Consider the following 21,462-nt stretch of genomic DNA (forward strand, 5'->3'; position numbering starts at 1 on the left):
AATTGGCCCAAATCTGACAATTGTAAGATCATAATTGTCGCAAGTATAACAATTGTAAAATCAGAATTGGCGCAAAAATGAAAATTGTAAAATTATAATTGGCGCAAGTCTGACACCTGTGAAATCATTATTGGCGCAAGTATGACCATTCTAAAATCATAATTGGCGCAACTATGATATTTGTAAAATCATAACTGGCGCAAGTTTGACAATTTTAAAATTATAATTACCGCAATTAAAACAATTGTAATATCATAATTGGCGCAAGTATGACAATTGTTAAATCATAATTGGCGCAAGTATGAAAATTGTAAAATAATAAATGACCCAAAATCTGACAATTGTAAAATCATAATTGGCGCAAGTATAACAATTGTAAAATCATAATTGGCGCAATAATGACAATAGTAAAATTAATTGGCACGAATCTGACAATTTTAAAATCATAATTTCCGCAAAAGTGAAAATTGTATTATCATAATTAGCGCAAATATGACAATTGGAAAAAAAATTGTTGCAAGTGAAACAATTGAAAAATCATAATTGGCGGAAGTATGACAATTGTAAAATCAAAACTGGTGCAATTATGACAATTGTAAAATAATAGTCGGCCCAAATCCGAAATATGTAAAATCATAATTTGCGCAATTATAACAATTGTAATATCATAATTGGTGCAAGTATGAAAATTGTAAAATCATAATTGGCGCAAAAATGAAAATTGTAATATCATAATTTGCGCAATTATGACAATTGTAAAAATAAAATTGTTGCAAGTGTAACAATTGAAAAATCATAATTGGCGCAAGTATGAGCATTGTAAAATCATAATTGGCGCAACTATGATATTTGTAAAATCATAACTGGCGCAAGTTTGACAATTGTAAAGAAATAATTGGCCAAAATTTGACAATGGTAACATCATAATTGGCGCAAGTATGACAATTGTAAAATCAAAATACGAAATGACAATTGTAAAATTTTAATTGTCGCAAGTACGACAATGGTAAAATTATAATTGGTGCAAGCGTGACAACCGTAAAATCATAATTGGCGCAAGTCTGACAAATGTAAGATCGTAATTGGCGCAAGTATGACAATTGAAAAAATATAATCGGCGCAAGCGTAGCAATTCCAAAAATATAATTGGCGCAAGTATGACAATTTTAAAGATATAATTGGCCAAAATTTGACAATGGTAAAATCATAATTGGCGCAGGTATAACAATTGTAAAATCAAAATACGAAATGACAATTGTAAAAGCTTAATTGTCGCAAGTACGACAATCGTAAAATTATAATTGGTGCAAATGTGACAACCGTAAAATCAAAATTGGCGCAAGTCTGACAAATGTAAAATCGCAATTGGCGCAAGTATGACAATTGAAAAAATATAATCGGCGCAAGTGTAGCAATTCTAAAAACATAATTGGCGCAAGTATGACAATTGTTAAATCATAATTGGCGGAAGTAAAACAATTGTAAAATCATAATTGGCGTAATAATGAGAATTGTAAAATCAAAATTGGCGGAAGTTTGACACCTGTGAAATCATAATTGGCGCAAGTTTGACCATTGTAAAATCATAATTGGTGCAAAAATGACAATTGTAAAATTATAATTGGCGCAAGTCTGACACCTGTGAAATCATTATTGGCGCAAGTATGACCATTCTAAAATCATAATTGGCGCAACTATGATATTTGTAAAATCATAACTGGCGCAAGTTTGACAATTTTAAAATTATAATTACCGCAATTAAAACAATTGTAATATCATAATTGGCGCAAGTATGACAATTGTTAAATCATAATTGGCGCAAAAATGAAAATTGTAAAATTATAATTGGCGCAAGTCTGACACCTGTGAAATCATTATTGGCGCAAGTATGACCATTCTAAAATCATAATTGGCGCAACTATGATATTTGTAAAATCATAACTGGCGCAAGTTTGACAATTTTAAAATTATAACTACCGCAATTAAAACAATTGTAATATCATAATTGGCGCAAGTATGACAATTGTTAAATCATAATTGGCGCAAGTATGAAAATTGTAAAATAATAAATGACCCAAAATCTGACAATTGTAAAATCATAATTGGCGCAAGTATAACAATTGTAAAATCATAATTGGCGCAATAATGACAATAGTAAAATTATAATTGGCCCAAATCTGACAATTGTAAGATCATAATTGTCGCAAGTATAACAATTGTAAAATCAGAATTGGCGCAAAAATGAAAATTGTAAAATTATAATTGGCGCAAGTCTGACACCTGTGAAATCATTATTGGCGCAAGTATGACCATTCTAAAATCATAATTGGCGCAACTATGATATTTGTAAAATCATAACTGGCGCAAGTTTGACAATTTTAAAATTATAATTACCGCAATTAAAACAATTGTAATATCATAATTGGCGCAAGTATGACAATTGTTAAATCATAATTGGCGCAAGTATGAAAATTGTAAAATAATAAATGACCCAAAATCTGACAATTGTAAAATCATAATTGGCGCAAGTATAACAATTGTAAAATCATAATTGGCGCAATAATGACAATAGTAAAATTAATTGGCACGAACCTGACAATTTTAAAATCATAATTTCCGCAAAAGTGAAAATTGTATTATCATAATTAGCGCAAATATGACAATTGGAAAAAAAATTGTTGCAAGTGAAACAATTGAAAAATCATAATTGGCGGAAGTATGACAATTGTAAAATCAAAACTGGTGCAATTATGACAATTGTAAAATAATAGTCGGCCCAAATCCGAAATATGTAAAATCATAATTTGCGCAATTATAACAATTGTAAAATCATAATTGGCGCAATAATGAGAATTGTGAAATCATAATTGGCGCAAGTCTGACACCTGTGAAATCATAATTGGCGCAAGTATGACCATTGTCAAATCATAATTGCCGCAACTATGATAACTGTAAAATCATAATCGGTCAAAGTTTGACAATTGTAAAATAATAATTGGCGCAGAAATAACAATTGTAATATCATAATTGGTGCAAGTATGAAAATTGTAAAATCATAATTGGCGCAAAAATGAAAATTGTAATATCATAATTCGCGCAATTATGACAATTGTAAAAATAAAATTGTTGCAAGTGTAACAATTGAAAAATCATAATTGGCGCAAGTATGACCATTGTAAAATCATAATTGGCGCAACTATGATATTTGTAAAATCATAACTGGCGCAAGTTTGACAATTTTAAAATCATAATTACCGCAATTAAAACAATTGTAATATCATAATTGGCGCAATTATGACAATTGTTAAATCATAATTGGCGCAAGTATGAAAATTGTAAAATAATAAATGGCCCAAAATCTGACAATTGTAAAATCATAATTGGCGAAAGTATAACAATTGTAAAATCATAATTGGCGCAATAATGACAATAGTTAAATTATAATTGGCGCAAGTCTGACACCTGTAAAATCATAATTGACGCCAGTATGAGCATTGTAAAATCATAATTGGCGCAACTATGATATTTGTAAAATCATAACTGGCGCAAGTTTGACAATTGTAAAATTATAATTGGCACAATTATAACAATTGTAATATCATAATTGGCGCAAGTATGAAAATTGTAAAATTTTAATTGGCACAAACCTGACAATTTTAAAATTATAATTGCCGCAAAAGTGAAAATTGTAATATCATAATTAGCGCAAATATGACAATTGTAAAATCATAATTGGCGCAAAAATGAGAATTGTGAAATCATAATTGGTGCAAGTCTGACACCTGTGAAATCATAATTGGCGCTAGTATGACCATTGTCAAATCATAATTGCCGCAACTATGATAACTGTAAAATCATAATCGGTCCAAGTGTGACAATTGTAAAATAATAATTGGCGCAGAAATAAAAATTGTAATATCATAATTGGCGCAAGTATGAAAATTGTAAAATCATAATTGGCGCAAAAATGAAAATTGTAATATCATAATTCGCGCAAATATGACAATTGTAAAAATAAAATTGTTGCAAGTGTAACAATTGAAAAATCATAATTGGCGCAAGTATGACAATTGTAAAATTATAATTGGCGCAATTATAACAATTGTAATATCATAATTGGCGCAAGTATGACAATTGTAAAATCATAACTGGCGCAAGTTTGACAATTGTAAAATTATAATTGGCGCAATTATAACAATTGTAATATCATAATCGGTCCAAGTTTGACAATTGTAAAATAATAATTGGCGCAGAAATAACAATTGTAATATCATAATTGGTGCAAGTATGAAAATTGTAAAATCATAATTGGCGCAAAAATGAAAATTGTAATATCATAATTCGCGCAAATATGACAATTGTAAAAATAAAATTGTTGCAAGTGTAACAATTGAAAAATCATAATTGGCGCAAGTATGACCATTGTAAAATCATAATTGGCGCAACTATGATATTTGTAAAATCGTAACTGGCGCAAGTTTGACAATTTTAAAATCATAATTACCGCAATTAAAACAATTGTAATATCATATTGGCGCAAGTATGACAATTGTTAAATCATAATTGGCGCAAGTATGAAAATTGTAAAATAATAAATGGCCCAAAATCTGACAATTGTAAAGTCATAATTGGCGCAAGTATAACAATTGTAAAATCATAATTGGCGCAATAATGACAATAGTTAAATCATAACTGGCGCAAGTTTGACAATTTTAAAATCATAATTACCGCAATTAAAACAATTGTAATATCATAATTGGCGCAAGTATGACAATTGTTAAATCATAATTGGCGCAAGTATGAAAATTGTAAAATAATAAATGGCCCAAAATCTGACAATTGTAAAATCATAATTGGCGCAAGTATGACAATTGTTAAATCATAATTGGCGCAAGTATGAAAATTGTAAAAGAATAAATGGCCCAAAATCTGACAATTGTAAAATCATAATTGGCGCAAGTATAACAATTTTAAAATCATAATTGCCGCAAAAGTGAAAATTCTAATATCATAATTAGCGCAAATATGAAAATTGTAAAAAAAATTGTTGCAAGTGAAACAATTGAAAAATCATAATTGGCGGAAGTATGACAATTTTAAAATCAAAACTGGTGCAATTATGACAATTGTAAAATAATAGTCGGCGCAAATCCGAAAAATGTAAAATCATAATTTGCGCAATTATAACAATTGTAAAATCATAATTGGCGCAATAATGAGAATTGTGAAATCATAATTGGTGCAAGTCTGACACCTGTGAAATCATAATTGGCGCAAGTATGACCATTGTCAAATCATAATTGCCGCAACTATGATAACTGTAAAATCATAATCGGTCCAAGTGTGACAATTGTAAAATAATAATTGGCGCAGAAATAAAAATTGTAATATCATAATTGGCGCAAGTATGAAAATTGTAAAATCATAATTGGCGCAAAAATGAAAATTGTAATATCATAATTCGCGCAAATATGACAATTGTAAAAATAAAATTGTTGCAAGTGTAACAATTGAAAAATCATAATTGGCGCAAGTATAACAATTGTAAAATTATAATTGGCGCAATTATAACAATTGTAATATCAAAATTGGCGCAAGAATGACAATTGTAAAATCATAACTGGCGCAAGTTTGACAATTGTAAAATTATAATTGGCGCAATTATAACAATTGTAATATCATAATTGGCGCAAGTATGACAATTGTAAAATCATAATTGGCGCTAGTATGAAAATTGTAAAGTTTTAAATGGCACAAATCTGACAATTTTAAAATCATAATTGGCGCAAAAATGAAAATTGTAATATCATAATTAGCGCAAACATGACAATTGTAAAAATAAAATTGTTGCAAGTGTAACAATTGAAAAATCATAATTGGCGCAATTATAACAATTGTAAAATCATAATTGGCGCAAGTTTGACAATTTTAAAATCATAATTGGAGCAAGTATAACAATTGTAAAATCATAATTGGAGCAAAAACGAAAATTGTAAAATCATAATTCGCAAAAATTTGACAAATTTAAAAATAAATTTGTTTCAAGTGTAACGTGACCATTGTAAAATCATAATTGCCGCAACTATGATAACTGTAAAATCATAATCGGTCCAAGTTTGACAATTGTAAAATAATAATTGGCGCAGAAATAACAATTGTAATATCATAATTGGCGCAAGTATGAAAATTGTAAAATCATAATTGGCGCAAAAATGAAAATTTTAATATCATAATTTGTAAAAATAAAGTTGTTACAAGTGTAACAATTGAAAAATCATAATTGGCGCAAGTATGACCATTGTAAAATCATAACTGGCGCAAGTTTGACAATTGTAAAATTATAATTGGCGCAATTATAACAATTGTAATATCATAATTGGCGCAAGTATGACAATTGTAAAATCATAATTGGCGCTAGTATGAACATTGTAAAGTTTTAAATGGCACAAATCTGACAATTTTAAAATCATAATTGGCGTAAAAATGAAAATTGTAATATCATAATTAGCGCAAACATGACAATTGCAAAAATAAATTGTTGCAAGTGTAACAATTGAAAAATCATAATTGGCGCAATTATAACAATTGTAAAATCATAATTGGCGCAAGTTTGACAATTTTAAAATTATAATTACCGCAATTAAAACAATTGTAATATCATAATTGGCGTAAGTATGACAATTGTTAAATCATAATTGGCGCAAGTATGAAAATTGTAAAATAATAGTTGGCCCAAAATCTGACAATTGTAAAATCATAATTGGCGCAAGTATAACAATTGTAAAATCATAATTGGCGCAATAATGACAATAGTAAAATTATAATTGGCGCAAGTCTGACACCTGTGAAATCATAATTGGCGCCAGTATGAGCATTGTAAAATCATAATTGGCGCAACTATGATATTTGTAAAATCATAACTGGCGCAAGTTTGACAATTGTAAAATTATAATTGGCACAGTTATAAAAATTGTAATATCATAATTGGCGCAAGTATGAAAATTGTGAAATTTTAATTGGCACGAACCTGACAATTTTAAAATCATAATTGCCGCAAAAGTGAAAATTGTATTATCATAATTAGCGCAAATATGACAATTGTAAAAAAAATTGTTGCAAGTGAAACAATTGAAAAATCATAATTGGCGGAAGTATGACAATTGTAAAATCAAAACTGGTGCAATTATGACAATTGTAAAATAATAGTCGGCCCAAATCCAAAAAATGTAAAATCATAATTTGCGCAATTATAACAATTTTAAAATCATAATTGGCGCAATAATGAGAATTGTGAAATCATAATTGGCCCAAGTCTGACACCTGTAAAATCATAATTGGCGCAAGTATGACCATTGTCAAATCATAATTGCCGCAACTATGATAACTGTAAAATCATAATCGGTCCAAGTTTGACAATTGTAAAATAATAATTGGCGCAGAAATAACAATTGTAATATCATAATTGGCGCAAGTATGAAAATTGTAAAATCATAATTGGCGCAAAAATAAAAATTGTAATGTCATAATTCGCGCAAATATGACAATCGTAAAAATAAAATTGTTGCAAGTGTAACAATTGAAAAATCATAATTGGCGCAAGTATGACCATTGGAAAATCATAATTGGCGCAACTGTGATAATTGTAAAATCATAATTGGAGCAAGTATAACAATTGTAAAATCATAATTGGCGCAAGTATGACAATTGTTAAATCATAATTGGCGCAAGTATGAAAATTGTAAAATAATAGTTGGCCCAAAATCTGACAATAGTAAAACTATAATTGGCGCAAGTCTGACACCTGTGAAATCATAATTGGCGCCAGTATGAGCATTGTGAAATCATAATTGGCGCAACTATGATATTTGTAAAATCATAACTGGCGCAAGTTTGACAATTGTAAAATTATAATTGGCACAATTATAAAAATTGTAATAACATAATTGGCGCAAGTATGAAAATTGTAAAATTTTAATTGGCACAAACCTGACAATTTTAAAATCATAATTGCCGCAAAAGTGAAAATTGCAATATCATAATTAGCGCAAATATGACAATTTTAAAAAAAAAATGTTGCAAGTGAAAAAATTGAAAAATCATAATTGGCGGAAGTATGACAATTGTAAAATCAAAACTGGTGCAATTATGACAATTGTAAAATAATAGTCGGCCCAAATCCGAAAAATGTAAAATCATAATTTGCGCAATTATAACAATTGTAAAATCATAATTGGCGCAATAATGAGAATTGTGAAATCATAATTGGCGCAAGTCTGACACCTGTGAAATTATAATTGGCGCAAGTATGACCATTGTCAAATCATAATTGCCGCAACTATGATAACTGTAAAATCATAATCGGTCCAAGTTTGACAATTGTAAAATAATTATTGGCGCAGAAATAACAATTGTAATATCATAATTGGCGCAAGTATGAAAATTGTAAAATCATAATTGGCGCAAAAATGAAAATTGTAATATCATAATTCGCGCAAATATGACAATTGTAAAAATAAAATTGTTGCAAGTGTAACAATTGAAAAATCATAATTGGCGCAACTGTGATAATTGTAAAATCATAACTGGCGCAAGTTTGACAATTGTAAAATTATAATTGGCGCAATTATAACAATTGTAATATCATAATTGGCGCAATTATGACAATTGTAAAATCATAATTGGCGCTAGTATGAAAATTGTAAAGTTTTAAATGGCACAAATCTGACAATTTTAAAATCATAATTGGCGCAAAAATGAAAATTGTAATATCATAATTAGCGCAAACATGACAATTGTAAAAATAAAATTGTTGCAAGTGTAACAATTGAAAAATCATAATTGGCGCATTTACAACAATTGTAAAATCATAATTGGCGCAAGTATGACAATTTTAAAATCATAATGGGAGCAAGTATAACAATTGTAAAATCATAACTGGAGCAAAAACGAAAATTGTAAAATCATAATTCGCAAAAATATGACAAATTTAAAAATAAATTTGTTTCAAGTGTAACAACTGTAAAATCATAACTGGCGCAAGGATAACAATTGTAAAATTATAATTGGCCCAAATCGGAAATTGTAAAATCATAATTGGTACAAGTGTAACAATTGTAAAATCATAATTGGCGCAAGTATGACACTGGTAAAAAAAACAAATGGCGCAAGTGTAACAATTGTAAAATCATAATTGTCTGAAGTCTGACAACTGTCAAACCATAATTGACGCAAGTCTGACAATTGTAAAACCATAATCGTTGTAAGTATAACAATTGTAAAATCAATAATTGCCGCAAGTTTGACAATTGTGGAATCATAACTGGCGCAAGAAGGACAATTGTAAAAAAATATTTGGCACAAGTCTGACATTTGTACAATCATTACTGGCGCAGGTATGACAAATGTAAAAATATAAACGGCCCAAATCTGACAATTGTAAAATCATAATTGGCGCAAGTATGACAATTGTAAAAACATAATTGACGCATGTATGACAATTGTAATAAAATATAATTAGCGCGCGCAAGCGTACCCATTGTGAAATCATAATTGGCGGGAAGTCTGACAATTGTAAAATCATAAATGGAGCCAGTATGGCAATGTTAAAATTATAATTGGCGCAAGTGTGATAATTAAAAAATAATAGCTGGCACAAGTCTGACTATTGTAAAATCATAACTGGCGCAAGTCTGACAATTGTAAAATCATAATCGTCGCAAGTATAACAATTGTAAAATCATTAATTGCCGCAAGTTTGACAATTGTGAAATCATAACTGGCGCAAGAAGGACAATTGTAAAAAAATAGTTGGCACAAGTCTGACATTTGTACAATCATAACTGGCGCAGGTATGACAAATGTAAAATTATAAACGGCTCAAATCTGACAAATTTAAAATCAAAATTGGCGCAAGTATGACAATTGTAAAAACATAATTGACGCATGTATGACAATTGTAATAAAGTATAATTAGCGGGAGCAAGCGTAACCATTGTGAAATCATAATTGGCGGGCAGTCTGACAATTGTAAAATCATAAATGGCGCCTGTATGGCAATGTTAAAATTATAATTGGCGCAAGTGTGATAATTAAAAAATAATAGCTGGCACAAGTCTGACTATTGTAAAATCATAACTGGCGCAAGTCTGACAATTGTAAAATCATTACCGTCGCAAGTATAACAATTGTAAAATCAATAATTGCCGCAAGTTTGACAATTGTGAAATCATAACTGGCGCAAGAAGGACAATTGTAAAAAAATATTTGGCACAAGTCTGACAATTGTACAATCATAACTGGCGCAGGTATGACAACTGTAAAATTATAAACGGCCCAAATCTGACAATTGTAAAATCATAATTGGCGCAAGTATGACAATTGTAAAAACATAATTGACGCATGTATGACAATTGTAATAAAATATAATTAGCGCGCGCAAGCGTAACCATTGTGAAATCATAATTGGCGGGAAGTCTGACAATTGTAAAATCATAAATGGCGCCAGTATGGCAATGTTAAAATTATAATTGGCGCAAGTGTGATAATTAAAAAATAATAGCTGGCACAAGTCTGACTATTGTAAAATCAAAACTGGCGCAAGTCTGACAATTGTAAAATCATAATCGTCGCAAGTATAACAATTGTAAAATCAATAATTGCCGCAAGTTTGACAATTGTGAAATCATAACAGGCGCAAGAAGGACAATTGTAAAAAAATATTTGGCACAAGTCTGACAATTGTACAATCATAACTGGCGCAGGTATGACAAATGTAAAATTATAAACGGCCCAAATCTGACAAATTTAAAATCATAATTGGCGCCAGTATGGCAATGTTAAAATTATAATTGGCGCAAGTGTGATAATTAAAAAATAACAGCTGGCACAAGTCTGACTATTGTAAAATCATAACTAGCGCAAGTCTGACAATTGTAAAATCATAATCGACGCAAGTATAACAATTGTAAAATCAATAATTGCCGCAAGTTTGACAATTGTGAAATCATAACTGGCGCAAGAAGGACAATTGTAAAAAAATATTTGGCACAAGTCTGACAATTGTACAATCATAACTGTCGCAGGTATGACAAATGTAAAATTATAAACGGCCCAAATCTGACAAATTTAAAATCATAATTGGCGCAAGTATGACAATTGTAAAAACATAATTGACGCATGTATGACAATTGTAATAAAATATAATTAGCGCGCGCAAGCGTAACCATTGTGAAATCAAAATTGGCGGGAAGTCTGACAATTGTAAAATCATAAATGGCGCCAGTATGGCAATGTTAAAATTATAATTGGCGCAAGTGTGATAATTAAAAATTAATAGCTGGCACAAGTCTGACTATTGTAAAATCATAACTGGCGCAAGTCTGACAATTGTAAAATCATAATCGTCGCAAGTATAACAATTGTAAAATCAATAATTGCCGCAAGTTTGACAATTGTGAAACCATAACTGGCGCAAAAAGGACAATTGTAAAAAAATATTTGGCACAAGTCTGACAATTGTACAATCATAACTGGCGCAGGTATGACAAATGTAAAATTATAAACGGCCCAAATCTGACAAATTTAAAATCATAATTGGCGCAAGTATGACAATTGTAAAAACATAATTGACGCATGTATGACAATTGTAATAAAATATAATTAGCGCGCGCAAGCGTAACCATTGTGAAATCATAATTGGCGGGAAGTCTGACAATTGTAAAATCATAAATGGCGCCAGTTTGGCAATGTTAAAATTATAATTGGCGCAAGTGTGATAATTAAAAAATAATAGCTGGCACAAAACTGACTATTGCAAAATCATAACTGGCGCAAGTCTGACAATTGTAAAGTCATAATCGTTCCAAGTATAACAATTGGAAAATCAATAATTGCCGCAAGTTTGACAATTGTGAAATCATAACTGGCGCAAGAAGGACAATTGTAAAAAAAGTATTTGGCACACGTCTGACAATTGTACAATCATAACTGGCGCAGGTATGACAAATGTAAAATTATAAACGGCCCAAATCTGACAAATTTAAAATCATGATTGGCGCAAGTATGACAATCGTAAAAACATAATTGACTCATGTATGACAATTGTAATAAAATATAATTAGCGAGCGCAAGCGTAACCATTGTGAAATCATAATTGGCGGGAAGTCTGACAATTGTAAAATCATAAATGGCCCCAGTATGGCAATGTTAAAATTATAATTGGCGCAAGTGTGATAATTACAAAATAATAGATGGCACAAGTCTGACTATTGTAAAATCATAACTGGCGCAAGTATAACAATTGTAAAATTAGAATTGGCCCAAATCTGACAAATGTAAAATCATAATTGGCGCAAATATAACAAAATCAAAATTAACGCGAGTATCACAATTGAGAAATCATAATTGAAGCAAGTATGACAACTGCGAAATCATAATTGGCGCAAGTATGACAACAGTAAAATCATAACTGGCGAAAGTATGGAAATTATAAAATCATAACTGGCGCAAGTTTTACAATTGTACAACCATAACCGGTGCAGGTATGAGAATTGTAAAATTATAACTGGCGCAAGTCTGACAATTGTAAAATCATAATCGTCGCAAGTATAACAATTGTAAAATCAATAATTGCCGCAAGTTTGACAATTGTGAAACCATAACTGGCGCAAAAAGGACAATTGTAAAAAAATATTTGGCACAAGTCTGACAATTGTACAATCATAACTGGCGCAGGTATGACAAATGTAAAATTATAAACGGCCCAAATCTGACAAATTTAAAATCATAATTGGCGCAAGTATGACAATTGTAAAAACATAATTGACGCATGTATGACAATTGTAATAAAATATAATTAGCGCGCGCAAGCGTAACCATTGTGAAATCATAATTGGCGGGAAGTCTGACAATTGTAAAATCATAATTGGCGCAAGTATGACAATTGTAAAAACATAATTGACGCATGTATGACAATTGTAATAAAATATAATTAGCGCGCGCAAGCGTAACCATTGTGAAATCATAATTGGCGGGAAGTCTGACAATTGTAAAATCATAAATGGCGCCAGTTTGGCAATGTTAAAATTATAATTGGCGCAAGTGTGATAATTAAAAAATAATAGCTGGCACAAAACTGACTATTGCAAAATCATAACTGGCGCAAGTCTGACAATTGTAAAGTCATAATCGTCGCAAGTATAACAATTGTAAAATCAATAATTGCCGCAAGTTTGACAATTGTGAAACCATAACTGGCGCAAAAAGGACAATTGTAAAAAAATATTTGGCACAAGTCTGACAATTTTACAATCATAACTGGCGCAGGTATGACAAATGTAAAATTATAAACGGCCCAAATCTGACAAATTTAAAATCATAATTGGCGCAAGTATGACAATTGTAAAAACATAATTGACGCATGTATGACAATTGTAATAAAATATAATTAGCGCGCGCAAGCGTAACCATTGTGAAATCATAATTGGCGGGAAGTCTGACAATTGTAAAATCATAAATGGCGCCAGTTTGGCAATGTTAAAATTATAATTGGCGCAAGTGTGATAATTAAAAAATAATAGCTGGCACAAAACTGACTATTGCAAAATCATAACTGGCGCAAGTCTGACAATTGTAAAGTCATAATCGTCGCAAGTATAACAATTGTAAAATCAATAATTGCCGCAAGTTTGACAATTGTGAAATCATAACTGGCGCAAGAAGGACAATTGTAAAAAAAGTATTTGGCACACGTCTGACAATTGTACAATCATAACTGGCGCAGGTATGACAAATGTAAAATTATAAACGGCCCAAATCTGACAAATTTAAAATCATGATTGGCGCAAGTATGACAATCGTAAAAACATAATTGACTCATGTATGACAATTGTAATAAAATATAATTAGCGAGCGCAAGCGTAACCATTGTGAAATCATAATTGGCGGGAAGTCTGACAATTGTAAAATCATAAATGGCCCCAGTATGGCAATGTTAAAATTATAATTGGCGCAAGTGTGATAATTACAAAATAATAGATGGCACAAGTCTGACTATTGTAAAATCATAACTGGCGCAAGTATAACAATTGTAAAATTAGAATTGGCCCAAATCTGACAAATGTAAAATCATAATTGGCGCAAATATAACAAAATCAGTATTAACGCGAGTATCACAATTGAGAAATCATAATTGAAGCAAGTATGACAACTGCGAAATCATAATTGGCGCAAGTATGACAACAGTAAAATCATAACTGGCGAAAGTATGGAAATTGTAAAATCATAACTGGCGCAAGTTTTACAATTGTACAACCATAACCGGTGCAGGTATGACAATTGTAAAATTATAAATGGCCCAAATCTGACAATTGTAAAATCATAGTTGGCGCAAGTATAACAATTGTAAAATTATAATTGGCGCAACTATGATAACTGTAAAATCATAATCGGTCCAAATTTGACAATTGTAAAATATACTTGGCGCAATTATAACAATTGTAAAATCATAATTGGCGCAAGTATGACAATTGCAAAATCAAAATTAACGCGAGTATCACAATTGAGAAATCATAATTGACGCAAGTATGACAACTGCGAAATCATAATTGGCGCAGGTATGACAACAGTAAAATCATAATTGGCGAAAGTATAAAAATTGTAAAATCATAACTGGCGCAAGTTTATAAATTGTACAACCATAACTGGTGCAGTATGACAATTGTAAAACTATAAATTGCCCAAATCTGACAATTGTAAAATCATAATTGGCGCAAGTATAAAAATTCTAAAGTCAAAATTGGCGCAAAAATGACCAATGTAAAATTTTTATTGGCGCAAGTACGACAATCGTAAAATTATCATTGTCGCAAGTGTGGAAACTGTAAAATCATAATTGGCGCAAATATAACAATTGTAAAATCATAAATGGCGCCAGTATTACAATTGTAAAATCATAATTGGCGCAAGTATGACAATTGTGAAAACATAATTGACGGAATTCTGACATTTGTAAAATCGTAAATGGCGCCAGGATGACAAATTTAAAATCATAACGGGCGCAAAAATAACAATTGTAAAATTATAACTGGCGCAACTATGATAACTGTAAAATCATAATCGGTCCAAGTTTGACAATTGTAAAATTATAATTGCCGCAATTATAAAAATTGTATAATCATAATTGGCGCAAGTATGACAATTGCAAAATCAAAATTGGCGCGAGTATCACAATTGAGAAATCATAATTGACGCAAGTATGACAACTACGAAATCATAAATGGCGCAAATCTGACAATTGTAAAATCATAATTGGCGCAAGTATAACAATTGTAAAGTCAAAATTGGCGCAAAAATGACAATTGTGAAATTATGATTGGCACAAGTACGATAATCGTAAAATTATCATTGGCGCAAGTGTGAAAACTGTAAAATCATAATTGGCGCAAATATAACAATTGAAAATCATAAATGACGCCAGTATTACAATTGTAAAATCATAATTGGCGCAAGTATGACAATTGCGAAAACATAATTGACGCATGTATGACAATTGTAAAAATATAATTGGCGCAAGCGTAACAATTGTAAAATCATAATTGGCGGAAGTCTGACAATTGTAAAATCATAAATGGCGCCAGGATGACAATTTTAAAGTTATAATTGGCGCACTTGTCATAATTAAAAAATAATAGTTGGCACATATCTGACTATTGTAAAATCTTAATTGGCGGAAGTATAACAATTGTAAAATTATAATTGGCGCAACTATGATAACTGTAAAATCATAATCGGTCCAAGTTTGACAATTGTAAAATTTTAATTGGCGCAATTATAACAATTGTAAAATCACAATTGGCGCAATTATGACAACTGCGAAATTATAAATGGCGCAAATCTGGCAAATGTAAAATCATAATTGGCGCAAGTATAACAATTTTAATGTCAAAATTGGCGCAAAAATGACAATTGTGAAATTATGATTGGCACAAGTACGACAATCGTAAAACTAGTATTGGCGCAAGTGTGAGAACTGTAAAATCATAACTGGCGCAAGTATAACAATTGTAAAATTATAATTGGCGCAACTATGATAACTGTAAAATCATAATCGGTCCAAGTTTGACAATTGTAAAATTTTAATTGGCGCAATTATAACAATTGTAAAATCACAATTGGCGCAATTATGACAACTGCGAAATTATAAATGGCGCAAATCTGGCAATTGTAAAATCATAATTGGCGCAAGTATAACAATTTTAAAGTCAAAATTGGCGCAAAAATGACAATTGTGAAATTATGATTGGCACAAGTACGACAATCGTAAAACTAGTATTGGCGCAAGTGTGAGAACTGTAAAATCATAACTGGCGCAAGTATATCAATTGTAAAATTATAATTGGCGCAACTATGATAACTGTAAAATCATAATCGGTTCAAGTATTACAATTGAAAAAATATAATTGGCGCAAGTATGACAATTGTGAAAACATAATTGACGCATATATGACAATTGTAAAAATATAATTGGCGCAAGCGTAACAATTGTAAAATCTTAATTGGCGGAAGTATAACAATTGTATAATTATAATTGGCGCAACTATGATAACTGTAAAATAATAATCGGTCCAATTTTGACAATTGTAAAATTATAATTGGCGCAATTATAACAATTGTAAAATCATAAATGGCGCCAGGATGACAATTGTAAAATAATAATTGGCGTAAGTATAACAATTGTATAATTATAATTGGCGCAACTATGATAACTGTAAAATCATAATCGGTCCAATTTTGACAATTGTAAAATTATAATTGGCGCAATTATAACAATTGTCAAATCATAAATGGCGCCAGGATGACAATTGTAAAATTATAATTGGCGTAAGTATAACAATTGTATAATTATAATTGGCGCAACTATGATAACTGTAAAATCATAATCGGTCCAATTTTGACAATTGTAAAATTATAATTGGCGCAATTATAACAATTGTAAAATCATAATTGGCGCAAGTATGACAATTGCAAAATCAAAATTGGCGCGAGTATCACAATTGAGAAATCATAATTGACGCAAGTATGACAACTGCGAAATCATAATTGGCGAAAGTATGAAAATTGTAAAATCATAACTGGCGCAAGTTTTATAATTGTACAACAATAACTGTCGCAGGTAAGACAATTGTAAAATAATAAATGACCCAAATCTGATGATTGTAAAATCATAATTGGCGAAAGTATGACAACTGCCAAATCATAATTGGCGGAAGTATGACAACAGTAAAATCAAAATTGGCGAAAGTATGAAAATTATAAAATCATAATTGGCGCAAGTATGACAATTGTGAAAACATAATTGACGCATGTATGACAATTGTAAAAATATAATTGGCGCAAGCGTAACAATTGTAAAATCATATTTGGCGGAAGTCTGACAATTGTAAAATCACAAATGGCGCCAGGATGACAATTGTAAAATCACAATTGGCGCAAGTATAACAATTGTAAAATTATAATTGGCGCAACTATGATAACTGTAAAATCATAATCGGTCCAATTTTGACAATTGTAAAATTATAGTTGGCGCAATTATAACAATTGTAAAATCATAATTGGCGCAAGTATGACGATTGCAAAATCAAAATTGGCGCGAGTATCACAATTGAGAAACCATAATTGACGCAAGTATGACAACATTAAAATCATAATTGGCGAAAGTATGAAAATTGTAAAATCATAACTGGCGCAAGTTTGTTAATTGTACAACCATAACTGTCGCAGGTATGAGAATTGTAAAATTATAAATGGCCCAAAGCTGACTATTGTAAAATCATAATTGGCGCAAGTATGACAATTGCAAAATCAAAATAGGCGCGAGTTTCACAATTGAGAAATCATAATTGACGCAAGTATGACAACTGCCAAATCATAATTGGCGCATGTATGACAACAGTATAATCAAAATTGGCGAAAATACGAAAATTATAAAATCATAATTGGCGCAAGTATGACAATTGTGAAAAAATAATTGACGCATGTATGACAATTGCAAAAATATAATTGGCGCAAGCGTAACAATTGTTAAATCATAATTGGCGGAAGTCTGACAATTGTAAAATCATAAATGGCGCCAGAGTGACAATTGTAAAATCATAATTGGCGCAAGTATAACAATTGTAAAATTATAATTGGCGCAACTTTGATAACTGTAAAATCCTAATCGGTCCAATTTTGACAATTGTAAAATTATAGTTGGCGCAATTATAACAATTGTAAAATCATAATTGGCGGAAGTATGACAATTGCCAAATCATAATTGGCGCAAGTATGACAACAGTAAAATCAAAATTGGCGAAAGTATGAATATTATAAAATCATAATTGGCGCAAGTATGACAATTGTGAAAACATAATTGACGCAAGCGTAACAATTGTAAAATCATTTTTGGTGGAAGTCTGACAATTGTTAAATCATAAATGGCGCCAGGATGACAATTGTAAAATCATAATTGGCGCAAGTATAACATTTGTAAAATTGTAATTGGCGCAACTATGATAACTGTAAAATCATAATCGGTCCATTTTTGACAATTGTAAAAATATAATTGGCGCAAGCGTAACAATTGTAAAATCATTTTTGGTGGAAGTCTGACAATTGTAAAATCATAAATGGCGCCAGGATGACAATTGTAAAATCATAATTGGCGCAAGTATAACAATTGTAAAATTATTATTGGCGCAACTATGATAACTGTAAAATCATAATCGGTCCAATTTTGACAATTGTAAAATCATAATTGGCGCAAATATAGCAATTGTAAAATCATAAATGGCGCCAGTATTACAATTGTAAAATCATTATTGGCGCAAGTATGACAATTGTGAAAACATAATTGACGCAAGTATGACAAGTGTAAAAATATAATTGGCGCAAGCTTAACAATTGTAAAAATATAATTGGCAGAAATCTGACAATTGTAAAATCATAAATGGCGCCAGGATGACAATTTGAAAATTATAATTGGCGCAAGTGTGATAATTAAAAAATAATAGTTGGCACAATTATGACAATTGTAAAATCAAAATAGGCGCAAGTATGACATTTTTAAAATATAACTGGCGCAAGTTTGACAAATGTTAAGTTATAGTTGGCCCGAATCTGAAATTGTAAAACCATAATTGGTGCAAGTGTAAAAATTGTAAAATCATAATTGGCGCAGGTCTGATAATTGTAAAATCATCTTAACTGGCGCAAGAAAGACAATTGTAAAAAAATATTTAGCACAAGTCTGACAATTGTAAAATTATAATTGGCGCAACTATGATAACTGTAAAATCATAATCAGTCCAATTTTGACAATTGTAAAATTATAGTTGGCGCAATTATAACAATTGTAAAATCATAATTGGCGCAAGTATGACAATTGCAAAATCAAAATTGGCGCGAGTATCACAATTGAGAAATCATAATTGACGCAAGTATGGCAATTGCCAAATCATAATTGACGCAAGTATGACAACAGTAAAATCATAATTGGCGAAAGTATGAAAATTGTAAAATCATAATTGGCGCAACTATGACAATTGTGAAAACATAATTGACGCATGTATGACAATTGTTAAATTATAGTTGGATCGAATCTGAAATTGTAAAATCATAATTGGTGCAAGTGTAACAATTGAAAAAATCATAATTGGCGCAGGTCTGATGATTGTAAAATCATAATTGGCGCAAGTATGACACTGGTAAAAATATAAATGGCGCAAGTGTAACAATTGTAAAATCATGATTGGCTGAAGTCTGACAACTGTAAAATCATAATTGTCGCAAGTATAACAATTGTAAAATCAATAGTTGGCGCAAATATGACAATTGTGAAATCATAACTGACGCAAGAAAGACAATTGTAAAATCATAATTGGCGTAAGTATGACAATTATAAAAATATAAACGGCCCAAATCCGACAATTGCAAAATCATGATTGGCGCAAGTATCACAATTGTTAAGTCAAAATTGGCGCAAAAATGACAATAGTGAAATTATAATTGGCGCAAGTACAACAATCGTAAAATTATCATTGGCGCAAAGGTGACAACGGTAAAATCGTAATTGGCGCAAATATAACAATTGTAAAATCATAAATGGCGCCAGTATTACAATTGTAAAATCATAATTGGCGCAAGTATGACAATTGTGAAAACATAATTGACGCATGTATGACAATTGTAAAAATATAAACGGCCCAAATCTGACAATTGCAAAATCATGATTGGCGCAAGTATAACAATTGTTAAGTCAAAATTGGCGCAAAAATGACAATAGTGAAATTATAATTGGCGCAAGTACAACAATCGTAAAATTATCATTAGCGCAAACGTGACAACGGTAAAATCGTAATTGGCGCAAATATAACAATTGAAAAATCATAAATGGCGCCAGTATTACAATTGTAAAATCATAATTGGCGCAAGTATGACAATTGTGAAAACATAATTGACGCATTTATGACAATTGTAAAAATATAATCGGCGTAAGCGTAACAATTGTAAATTTATAATTGGCGGAAATTTGACAATTGTAAACTCATAACTGGCGCAAGTTTGACAATTTTGCAACCATAACTGTCGCAGGTATGACAATTGTAAAATTATAAATGACCCAAACTCTGACAATTGTAAAATCATAGTTGGCGCAAGTATAACAATTGTAAATTCAAAATTGGCGCAAAAATGACAATTGTGAAATTATAATTGGCGCAAGTACGACAATCGTAAAATTATCATTGGCGCAAATGTGACAACGGTAAAATCGTAATTGGCGCAAATATAACAATGGTAAAATCATAAATGGCGCCAGTACTACAATTGTAAAATCATAATTGGCGCAAGTATGACAATTGTGAAAACATAATTGACGCATGTATGACAATTGTAAAAATATATTTGGCGCAAGTGTAACAATTGTAAAATCATAATTGGCGAAAGTATGAAAAATGTAAAATCATAACTGGCGCAAGTTTGACAATTGTGCAACCATAACTGTCGCAGGTATGACAATTGTAAAGTTATAAATGGCCCAAACTTTGACGATTGTAAAATCATAATTGGCGCAAGTATAACAATTGTAAATTCAAAATTGGCGCAAAAATGACAATTGTGAAATTATAATTGGCGCAAGTACAACAATCGTAAAATTATCATTAGCGCAAACGTGACAACGGTAAAATCGTAATTGGCGCAAATATAACAATTGAAAAATCATAAATGGCGCCAGTATTACAATTGTAAAATCATAATTGGCGCAAGTATGACAATTGTGAAAACATAATTGACGCATTTATGACAATTGTAATAATATAATCGGCGTAAGCGTAACAATTGTAAATTTATAATTGGCGGAAATTTGACAATTGTAAACTCATAACTGGCGCAAGTTTGACAATTTTGCAACCATAACTGTCGCAG

Source organism: Convolutriloba macropyga, chromosome 4, assembly GCF_964194025.1.
Source record: "Convolutriloba macropyga chromosome 4, txConMacr16.3, whole genome shotgun sequence".
Taxonomy (NCBI): Eukaryota; Metazoa; Xenacoelomorpha; order Acoela; family Convolutidae; genus Convolutriloba; species Convolutriloba macropyga.